At 46.5% G+C, this 12,009-nt stretch overlaps 1 protein-coding gene across 3 annotated transcripts in view; it reads right to left on the reverse strand.

Moving 5' to 3' along the window:
• FNDC3A (fibronectin type III domain containing 3A) overlaps nt 1-11,803 on the reverse strand; it is a 187,750-nt gene extending 175,947 nt beyond the window's left edge. For 2 of the 3 annotated variants that reach the window (XM_066583972.1, XM_066583994.1), the window contains exon 1: nt 11,561-11,803. The gene's annotated coding sequence lies outside the window, so the exon portion shown is untranslated. Of the gene's footprint in view, nt 1-8,733; nt 8,822-11,560 lie in introns of those variants that run through there. The other variant, XM_066583979.1, reaches the window with a different exon arrangement.
• Nucleotides 11,804-12,009: the final 206 nt, after the last annotated feature.

A 12,009-nucleotide genomic window follows, 5' to 3' on the forward strand; every position in this document is an offset into this window, starting at 1 on the left:
TGTCCACTATATAAAGGCATACCTGCACAGGCAGATCCAGCCCGTTTGCGCTAAGCAGTCGTGTAGAAGAAAGGAGTAGCCTCACACAGACGTTTGCAAAAACGCAACGTTTAAAGGGGTTGTCCCGAGGCAGTAAGTGGGTCTATACACTTCTGCATGGCCATAATAATGCACTTTGTAATGTACATTGTGCATTAATTATGAGCCATACAGAAGTTATAAAAAGTTTTATACTTACCTGCTCCGTTGCTAGCGTCCTCGTCTCCATGGTGCCGACTAATTTTCGCCCTCCGATGGCCAAATTAGCCGCGCTTGCGCAGTCCGGGTCTTCTCCTCTTCTCTATGGGGCTCCGTGTAGCTCCGCCCCGTCACGTGCCGATTCCAGCCAATCAGGAGGCTGGAATCGGCAATGGACCGCACAGAAGCCCTGCGGTCCATGAAGACAGAGGATCCCGGCGGCCATCTTCAGCAGGTGAGTATGAAGACGCCGGACCGCCGGGATTCAGGTAAGCGCTGTGCGGGTGGTTTTTTTAACCCCTGCATCGGGGTTGTCTCGCGCCGAACGGGGGGGGGGGTTTAAAAAAAAAAACAACCCGTTTCGGCGCGGGACATCTCCTTTAACCAGCGCTGGATGCACCAATCAGAGCAATACATTGAATGGCTGTGATAGGTTCATCAAGCGCTGGCTCCAATTGGTTCTTCGAACACTGGCTGAGCCAATCAGAGCAATCTCTTGCTGGAGGCGGGGGTCTTCAAACCCCGTCACTAGCAAAAGATACTCTGTCAGTGATGACAAGTGCCTAGCAGCCTGCCCGAAGCGTCGGAGAGCAGCAGCAGGGATCCGGACAATGCTTGCTAGGAGAGACGCTGTGTTCTGACACTTGTGTGAACACCCCATTGAAAAGAATGGGAGCATTGTACAGAGTTTAGCGCTGTGCTGAAAAGGCAGCGCTAAAAGCTGTATGAAAATGTCTCTGTGAGGCAGGTCTTTAGGTATGGACTGCGGAAATATTCCATTTGTGTGTCAGCACCCTGAGGCTGGGTTCACACGAAGCGGATTTGCCGCGGAAATTCCGGGCAGAATTTTGTTGCGGCAAATCCACATGCGGCCGCTAATCCCAGGATTAGCCAGCAATGTGGACGAGATTTCTGAGAAATCTCGTCCACACGGGATGGCAAATCCGCTGCGGCTAAGTCGGCAGAAGCCGCTGCTGCGACGCGGATTTGCCGACCGCAGCATGTCCATTCTTTTTCTCTTTCCGCTGTGGCCGCGCTCTCCTCTATGGGAGCGCCGGCCGCAGCGGAAGAGCGAGCGGCCAAGCCACTTCAAAGCCGCGGGTTTTTCCGTGGCGGTTCTCCCGGCGGAAATCTCGCGGCCAAACCGCGGGATTTTCATCAGGAATCCGCCCCGTGGGAACCCAGCCCGAAGGTGGTTTCACATGGGCTAGAAAATTGCGCAATTTTCAGCTACTGCTAGAGTCCATAAAAAAGCAGAATACGAAACCAATGATTTACAATGGTTCCATTCCCATCTGCGATGTTTTCACTGATGCCATGTTGAAAGGATAAAAAAATTGCAACATGCTCTATCTTTCTGCGATGTGCAATTTTTTAAGCTCCCCTTTATTCCTATGGAGGCTTCTTTTTACTGCATCGCAACACTACAAACGCGTTGCGATGCGATTTTAACATTATCAAGTCCCGTTGACTTTTTGCGATTAAAAAAATAGCGCGATTTTATCGTGGGTGGCAGCGATACGGCAAAATCGCGATTGCCAGTGTGGAATTAGCCTATGGGAATAATTCTGTAGCATCTCTTTATTGAAATATTACACAGTGCTACTCCACTTGGTATTTAAGAATAAATTGGCAAGTAGGCGTTATCATTCTGCATGACAACACCACTTTTGGACACCAGCATCGCTGATTGGACAGTTTCAATGGTGGTAAGGCCTCGTTCACACGGGTGATATTGCTGTGGTTTCTCGGTGCCACAAAGTCGCATGTGGTGCTACAAAGTCGCACCACATGTGAGGTTTTTCGAGGGGGGCTTGAAATAGAAGCCCTTCCACCGAAAATAAGCCATAACTGAAGAATTTTTTTTTTTAACGTATACTTCACCTAGAAGCAGGGCTCCGCTGCAGCTTCTTCCCGGGTCCCCGACACTGGTAGTCTTATCTTCTGGCCGGGTATTGAAAAATCCCGCCTCCTAGAAGTGCTGGATGTGATTGGCCGACACTTAGCTAATCACAGCCAGCACTCGATGAATGGCCGTGATTGGTTCATTGAGCACTGGCTATGGTTAGGTAAGAGTCAGCCAATCACAACCAGCGCTTCCAGGAGGTGGGGATTTTTCAATGATGATGAAGAGAAACAGTGTCGGGACAAGGGAGAAGATGCAGCCAGGCTGACAGCGCTTCTAAGGTGACGTATTACTGTTTTTTTGTTTTTTTCCCCCCTGCAGCTAGGGCTTAGTTAAGGCTTTGACAGTAGGATTTCCTCTTGTCAAAATTGCATCGCACAAGAATCGCGTTTTCGTGCGATGGGAAGGCTCCATAGGGAAACATGGGCTACAAATCCTAACACCCACTTGTCAAATCCTTCATATATTTCCAACACAGGAATGTCACAACACAAGTATAAAAGAAAAGATGCTCCAGAATGGTTCTGAAAAGTACCGAATACAGGCAGGTTCTCTCTAAACAATCCTAATAGTTTGCACTGCACAGACCTCAAAATATTGACTCCCATGTATCACTGGATGATGCATCAAGCTGCGGTAAAGCTTTGGCTTTTGTATACCTGGTTGCTGCCAAATTGTACATGTCACACACAGGTTATATGTGGTGTGACAAGTACAAGGTTACATCTACACGGACCACTTGTGAAGGCATGAGTGGGCGAATGGAGAATGGAAAAGTAAACACCAAATGTTCTAAGCTGAGCAAACATGAAGCTGTTTGTTTGGCTTTGCATGCAGCACTCTGAAGCCAGTCAATAAGTGACTGACTACCAAGGTCAAACCAAAAATTAGCTTGCCTTTTAAGATTTTATTCCTCAAAGAGAATATTAAAAAAAAAGCAACGAATGTGAAACTTTTAAGCAGTACCGTCTCCCGATGGACGTCCAACTGTTTAATGCCCTGTGCACATCCGGCGTAGTAGTGCGGCTCATAGGGAACAGAAAAATAGCCATTGCGGTTTAACATGTCAGCTTCAATGTCAGCTTTCCTCATTAAGCCCAATTCAGATGGCGAACTTATGGAGCGGATTCTGGTGCATGTTACTCATTATGGCACTGCATTGAATCATTTGGAAATCCAGACCGTTGTTGATACAGTGTAAATATTGTCACAAGCAGATTTTAAAATCCACACCACTGACAAAAATAAAGTAGTAAAAATAAAAAAAAAATTAGGAATTAATTTCTCAATTCTTGACGCGGTTTTTAAATCAGGCGGCTGCCCACTAATTTGTATGAAAGTTTGTAACAAAATTCCAAGAGTCAGTTACAGATTTCTGATGCGTAGTCAGATGCACATCAGGATCTGCTGTTGACACGCAAGTGAAGGAAACCTAATGGCCCATGTATGCAAAAAACTCACTAGTCGTTATCAAAGACTTTCAGTCAGCATAAAGACTAAATCGTGGGCTTCTTCTTCCGTGTAAAGCACTGAGCGATAAACCAGCGATCCGGCCGCAAAGTCTGACGTCAGTGCTCAAGCAGTCGTTTGGCCGATTGTTGTCCCGTGTGAAGGGCCATAACAGGGTGAAAAGCAGCAAAGTCAGATTTTTTAGATGAAAGATATTAAGATGTGAATTAGATTTCAAAATAATCCCATTTACTTACATGTAACATCTGTACAAAAATAGAGTGGGGGGGAAACACTCCCATACAATAGGATAAAGTATTGACAATAGTTTAACCCTATAATGGCCAAGGCATTTTTGGGCTTAAAAGGAGCCTGTCAAATTCCCACAGAACCATAAACTAAGTGATGGTGCCGCTGGGGGACGTGACAGAGAGCCAGGTGATATATACTTCTTAAACGTATCCGCTCCTGTGATTCAGCGCTATCACCAGATGAAGATCATGCATCGGTCGAAAATCTGACTATTTTCAGGCTCTCATACACGCGTTCTCTAAAAAAAGATTTGTATAGGAGAGCGCGCAAACAGAAGTGGGAAAAGAATCTGATTTTCGGGCCACACACAGACTCCACCAGGTGATAGCGGAAAGTATATATATATATATATATATATATACTCCCTGTCATATCTTTTAACAGAACCATAATTTAGTTTGTAGGGACATGACAGGTTTCCTTTAAATGGATATTGGCATTTCAAAAATTGAATCAATCAATATTAGAAGTGAATATAAGATACTTTGTAATATACCTCATCAGAGGAAAAAATACCACTTCTCATCTCCAATGCATCCTTCACTCTCAAATACTACTAAATTCGTGCACTGAACTATCAGGTTACATACCATTCAGAAGTCTATGGACAGAAGAGAAAGGCAGAGGCACATGCAGGGAGGTTGCTGCTGAAAACTCTAGTAAGTGTTTTATCTCACCAGAGTACTGGATTCACATCTACATTGCTCAGTGCAGCTGTATCATGTCCTCCACGCTGCTAGATCTGTGCATATGAGAGAAAGAGATAGGAAAGCCATATCTCCTTTTCTCTAAATGTGCAGTATATGGGAAACTACATACCTGTTCGGTAAAGGAGCCTTCAGAGGTGAAAAAGCCGTGATAAATTCCATAATGGCCAGATATAGTGACTTCATGTACACAGACAACAGCTTATTCTGAAAAATCATCTGAAATAACAGGCTTTAAAAGACAACCTCTGATCTTACGCCAGTTAAGACATAATAGAGAAGCCGGTCTGTATGAGTTGCTATGATGGACTCAAGCAACCCTTGTATAACACTAGACCGCAAATCATCTAAAGGGCACCATGTAACACTATGTCTCCCGCGCACACATTTCAGAACTGTGCTGCGTCAGCATCCGAGTACCCTCATGATCGGAAACCAATAGAAATGATAGTAACAAGGGGGCATCACAAGTTTCTTAAGACCAAAAGCCTACAGTGTGATCCACGGACCAGCGGCTTACTTATCTGATGACTATTGTCCCATTCACACACATTTCTACAGCAGTGGAGATTATGAGATATGAGAATCCCAGAGCAGAGGTAACACGTTGGCCTGGTGTTGACCCCCTAACAGCAATTAAGAGACTCTAAAAACCACTCACATTCCTTGTCACTGGGCTAATTATTTACTGTTATGCTCACCCCTCCCTGGTATTTATGCAAGTGCTTTTAATCCCAACATGTCTGAGCCCTTTTATCCTGTCTCTGGTATTTATCTAGTGCAAATTAAGTACACCATTTTTATGCCCTCCCATGTGATCATGTGTATATATTAAATACATCTTTAGATTTGTTCCATTATGCCTGAGGAAGGACCTTGAGCGGTTCGACAGCTCCCTAGAACATCATGTATTTTTGTTAGCCATTAAAAGCTATCATATCTACAAGATTACTTGGTTTCTCTTACTGAGAACAATCACACTTGGTTCTATTGGCTAACTCCGTTCCAAACTTTTTTCATTTTATCCACACACAACTGTTGCTATTCAGAGCAGTTAAGATGTGGACAGTAATCGGGATCCACACCATGTCCCTATGACAAGGCTGAACCACCAGAGAACAGGGGATGAAGTATCATGGTGGCATGGGGAGGCAGGGGCAGATGTCCTGCATATATAAGGGCCTATAACTTCAAAAAGGGATAATGCTAACACAATGCTACTCTGTACTCTAAACAGAACTTTCGGCAGTTGCCCTTTAAAAGTAAAATGTCATCATCATATGATAAAGACCAACCGCGCTGCTTTATCTCACCAGACAGTTAAGTGATAACTTACAGGAATTGGTACATTGCAATCTGCCGTTTCTTTCATATGTCCATTTTAACTTTTGTGAGATTTAAAGAAAAAAGTACATAAATTCTAGTAACTGAATCCTAAACTGCAGACCTGCGTAATTTATACAAATTCTTTGTCATAACGATAAAATTTACGTCAACAACAATAGCGCCTCCAACAGCGACTGATCATCATGTACAGCCTGATGCATATGAGTTTCTGAACGTAATCTACCAGACACAAACAATATCATTTTAAAAAGTTTTATTTTTTCTCTCGTGCTCTTGAACGTCAGGGTTTTACAAAAAAAAAAAAAAAAAAAAAAATCAATTTTTTTTCATTTGCCGAGAAGGGTTTCTAGGAAATGAGAACTGTAATCTAGTTACCACATGCAAGCATGTAGTTTAGTTTTCTCATCACATTGTAATTCCCCATGGAAGGCAGACCACAGACAGGGCATGCCACAATCTGGGGGAAAAAAAAAAAAAACACATGACAAGCAATTACCTTCAACATACGTCAGTGATGACCAAATGTGAGTAGGTATTATTGTATCTTGACGCCACCAGGAATTCCTGGTGGAGCCAAGATTGACAGGTGGTGACGCAGGGAAAGCACCTTTCCCTGCCGCGGGCCAGGAGGCGGAAGCACCCTCAAGTGTAGAAGCGCTGTGCAGCCTCGGGATCAGGGAGGCCAAAGCAAAGGTGATTGGCAGCTGTGAGCGGGCGTCACGGAACACACATGTAGCCGCCGACACGGAGCTGACAGCTGGCGGGGGACGGGACAGAAGGTTGAGACGGCGGACGGGTGGGACGAATGCCTGAAATGACGGCCGGCACTGAGCAGAGACGCTGCACTGTCTGCATACATTTTGTTGGCCGTGGATGGTTACTGTTCTTAGGCTTACATTATTACATGTGAATGCTGGAATGTTACAGCGGTAACATGGCCTAAGAAGCCTAAGAAGAACAGTAACCATAAGGCTAACCCTCCACGGCCGCCAAAAATGTATCCACACGGTAGTAGGACCTTTGTGCCTTCACCTTATCGGGAGCTGGGGGGGAATGAGAGGGGCGTTCCTCCTGTCAAACCCCTAGCTTCCAGTGGCATCAAGGTACAATAATACCATGCGAATAAAGGGAGTATTGCCAGCCCAGACATTTGGGGTACTGTTGTATCTTGTCTCCACCACACATATGGGTGGAGACCTGACGAGTGACAGGTAACGCCTAATTACTAACCCCCCCCCCCCCCTCAGCTTGCAATCTCCTCTCCACTGTGGTTGTTCTTGCGGCCGCTGCAACTGGCCAGACTGTGACTCTCCTCCCCACTCCTGTGCACCCCCCCGCTCCGATGCTTTCCTCACCTTCCAACCTCTTCTGTGCCCTCCTTCTTCCTGCGGCCGCTGCAGCCTCCCAGCTCTCACTCTCCTCCCTGCTGTGGTGCTGCGCTCAGAGCTCTGCTCCCCTACCAATGACACTCTGCTTTCCCTCTTTAATTCTCCAGCCCACTGCGCTCTGTCCCTCCATGGTGCCTCCGCCGACACTGTTCTCCCTACTGTAGTGCCTCTCACCGCAATTTCTCCCTGCCGGCTCAGCAGTTTGTCCCCGCCGACTGGGACAGAGAGGCAAGAGGCGTCAGCTGCCAGGGCCATGTCACAGAGTTATGCGGTAGCTGAAGGGGGAGTCCGCTCCCCTGTGTGTGTGTGTGCGGCTCTCGGCAGTGGATGCATACTACATCCTCCCCTGTCACTGTCTCCGCTACACAGCAGCAGGTGCATGTGGGGAGGTGTGTGCGCCAGCCAATCCCCAGCTCTGGCCATCACCTAGGCAAACCTTGCAGCTGAGGACTCCCAACCCATGTCTCCACCCATGCTTCCGGTGGAGACAAGATAAAAGTTACCTCTCTAGAAAAAGGCCAAATACAAAACATATGGTTGTACAGATATTCATCAGGCTTTTTTCTACTAGATATGCAGATTTGTATACATTTTGTTTTTTCCCCTAGTTATTATACGACTATTATACCCTTGGAAAATAATTCTAGACACACTAACTGCATGGCTCCTCTATCAGCTAAACAGCTGGTTACTGGGGAGAACACTGATTGTACACCAGGAAGGTTTCGCATGTATGAAAGACAATAGAATAAGCGATTCCCATGTCTGACGGACACCAACTGAAATGACTCCCTGGTAATTATGTGAAGCCTCCTTCCCTCCAGCCTGAACACACAAGAAACTTCACAAGAGACTCCAAAAGAAGTTAATGCACAAAAGGCAAAACAGTGACAAGGACACGAACTATGTATCAAGCCAACAAGGAAACATGAAAAAGTAAAGTAAAACAAATTAAACAGGAACAAACTTTTCAAAATAAATAAATAAACACCTATGTCCCCAAAAGATTTTTACATACTATAGTCAGACAGGTATCAACCATAAACTGTCGAACATGAATATTCCTTGAACCAGGTCTAACTATCAATTTAATATTGTTATATACTGTTAAGATCCCCTCACTTTACCTTCTTTTCGACTGATCTGCCTTTGTGTCAGTCTCCACTGCATTCTGGTATTCTATTCATGAAAAGGAGGGTATGTATGTAAAAATAAAATAAATTTTATATATATAATTTTTTATATAAACTACCCCCAAGATTCATTTTTAATCTAACTTCAGACAACAGCATGCCCAGTGGCAAACAGCTGTGGAAGGTAGATTGATTTTGGAGCTGTGCATCCTTGGGTATCCATAGAAAAGGGTTACTGCATTCTGGTATTTTACCATTTCATCACAGCTGTCACTCCTTTTGTAGAAGCCGCAGCAGGGTTCACTGCCACTCTGGGTGACACTTTTGTAAGTCCTTCTCTGACTGATGATAGGCTGTCGCTTGCTCAGCATGCACCATTAAAGCGACAGTTTGTCATTATTTGATTGCTTTTGCAAAAAAAAAATGGCAACAGCAACGTAAACACCAAACAACGATCCTCCAGAGTGCAGGGAAACAGGAAAATGATTCCTACTGCTCTACAGCGGTTTACTCCAGCGCTGAACCACTTGTGTGTCTACTGCGCTGCCTGCATATCATACAGCAAGGTGTACCAATTAGTGCTATTATGTGTAGATGTGACAACATAGAAGACTGAACTTTACACCGCGCTGCCGACAGATCAAACAGCAGAGAAAGCTCCACGTCAGACAGAACCCGGGACGGAAGAGTCGTGACTTCCCTGTAGAGCACAAGAATAACAATCAGCACCTGCCTACATTATGCAGTGTATTAGGACTACGCCACACCAGCATAATAGGGCAAAACCTACTGCACCTGTGTGACAACACACCTCTGCACTAGTACAATACAATGTACGCCACCAATATAATGTCACCGCGCCAGTACAATACAGTGTACGCCACCAATATAATGTCACCGCGCCAGTACTATACACTGTACGCCACCAGTATAATGTCACCGCGCCAGTACTATACACTGTACGCCACCAGTGCAATACAGTGTACGCCACCAGTATAATGTCACCGCGCCAGTACAATACACTGTACGCCACCAATATAATGTCACCGCGCCAGTACTATACACTGTACGCCACCAGTGCAATACAGTGTACGCCACCAGTATAATGTCACCGCGCCAGTACAATACACTGTACGCCACCAATATAATGTCACCGCGCCAGTACTATACACTGTACGCCACCAGTGCAATACAGTGTACGCCACCAGTATAATGTCACCGCGCCAGTACAATACACTGTACGCCACCAATATAACGTCACCGCGCCAGTACTATACACTGTACGCCACCAGTGCAATACAGTGTACGCCACCAGTATAATGTCACCGCGCCAGTACAATACACTGTACGCCACCAATATAACGTCACCGCGCCAGTACTATACACTGTACGCCACCAGTGCAATACAGTGTACGCCACCAGTATAATGTCACCGCGCCAGTACTATACACTGTACGCCACCAATATAATGTCACCGCACCAGTACTATACACTGTACGCCACCAGTATAATGTCACCGCGCCAGTACTATACACTGTACACCACCAGTGCAATACAGTGTACGCCACCAGTATAATGTCAGCGCGCCAGTACAATTACACTGTACGCCACCAGTATAATGTTACCACGCCAGTACAATTACACTGTACGCCGCCAGCGTGATGTCACCGCGGCAGTACAATTACACTGTACGCCACCAGCGTGATGTCTTTACACCAGTAATATACACTCTACACCACCAGTATGATGTCACCGCTCCAGTACAATACACTGTACGCCACCAGCGTGATGTCACCGCGCCAGTACAATACACTGTACGCCACCAGCGTGATGTCACCGCGCCAGTACAATACACTGTACGCCACCAGCGTGATGTCACCGCGCCAGTACAATACACTGTACGCCTCCAGCGTGATGTCACCGTGGCAGTACAATTACACTGTACGCCACCAGCGTGATGTCACTACACCAGTACTATACACTCTACACCACCAGTATGATGTCACCGCTCCAGTACAATACACTGTACGCCACCAGCGTGATGTCACCGCGCCAGTACAATACACTGTACGCCTCCAGCGTGATGTCACCGTGGCAGTACAATTACACTGTACGCCACCAGCGTGATGTCACTACATCAGTACTATACACTCTACACCACCAGTATGATGTCACCGCTCCAGTACAATACACTGTACGCCACCAGCGTGATGTCACCGCGCCAGTACAATACACTGTACGCCTCCAGCGTGATGTCACCGTGGCAGTACAATTACACTGTACGCCACCAGCGTGATGTCACTACACCAGTACTATACACTCTACACCACCAGTATGATGTCACCGCTCCAGTACAATACACTGTACGCCATCAGTATGATGTCACCAGTACAAAACATTGTGGCACCAGCAGAACTATACACCATATGTCACAACCCTGCTCCAGTACTAGAATAGACTTTATGCCCCACAAGTATGGCATCACAGTATACTACACCAGTAAGACATCACACCTCATGTAGTTGCGCCAGTGAAACACACTACATTCTGCTACACCAGCACAATACAATGCATTCTGCTCCATCAGTACATCACTACGCTGCATGCTAGTAACACCAGTATAACACACTGTGTGCTGCTCCACCAGAACAATACTACAAATACTCTACCGGCACTGTGTACCCACTACACCAATACAAACATGCACTGCTTTCGTCTCCTGCAGTGCACTACATTCTACTACTGCACTGCATTCTGCTCCTGCGGTGCACTACTGCACTGCATTCTGCTCCTGTATTGCACTACTATTGCACTACTACACTGCATTCTGCTCCTGCAGTGCACTACTGCACTGCATTCTGCTCCTGCAGTGCACTACTGCACTGCATTCTGCTCCTGCAGTGCACTACTGCACTGCATTCTGCTCCTGCAGTGCACTACTATTGCACTACTACACTGCATTCTGCTCCTGCGGTGCATTACTACACCAGTAAGCTTCCCAAACACTTCAGAAACAGTGACTACACAAAGTGCAACAAGCTGTCAGTGCAGACATAAGACCCAGCACCACATGTCACTCACCAGGCTGCAAGCTGTGCACTGCTGTCCGCTCCTCCAGCTCCTACTCACTGCTCTCCCGCAGCTCCATATCTACCTCCCCTGTGAAGGCTCGGGGCCGGGAGTCTATAAGCAGCTGCACTCTGTCACCGAGGATTGTGGCCACATCCACTGCGGGTCATGAGGAGACGGGGAGGGGGAGGAGCCTGCAGCTCCCAGAAGACGGGCGCAGAGACCCGGCCACAACACACAGCTTCTAGGAGATCCCGTGACGTCACTGCGCAGGACGCAGAGGTTCTCCCTGACGCTACGTACGGGCTCAGGCCCAGCACAACTTGCAGTAGGTGTGGCTTTAGCTTTTCCCGCCCCCTGCCTAGTGCCCCTTTGACAGGAGTCTTGGTTGCTAGGAGACCGGAGAGTGCGGACCGCTGCGGTCACCACCAATAGTCACATAGTGAAATGTAATAAACAAG

Source organism: Eleutherodactylus coqui, chromosome 1 (genome assembly GCF_035609145.1).
Source record: "Eleutherodactylus coqui strain aEleCoq1 chromosome 1, aEleCoq1.hap1, whole genome shotgun sequence".
Classification (NCBI taxonomy): domain Eukaryota; kingdom Metazoa; phylum Chordata; class Amphibia; order Anura; family Eleutherodactylidae; genus Eleutherodactylus; species Eleutherodactylus coqui.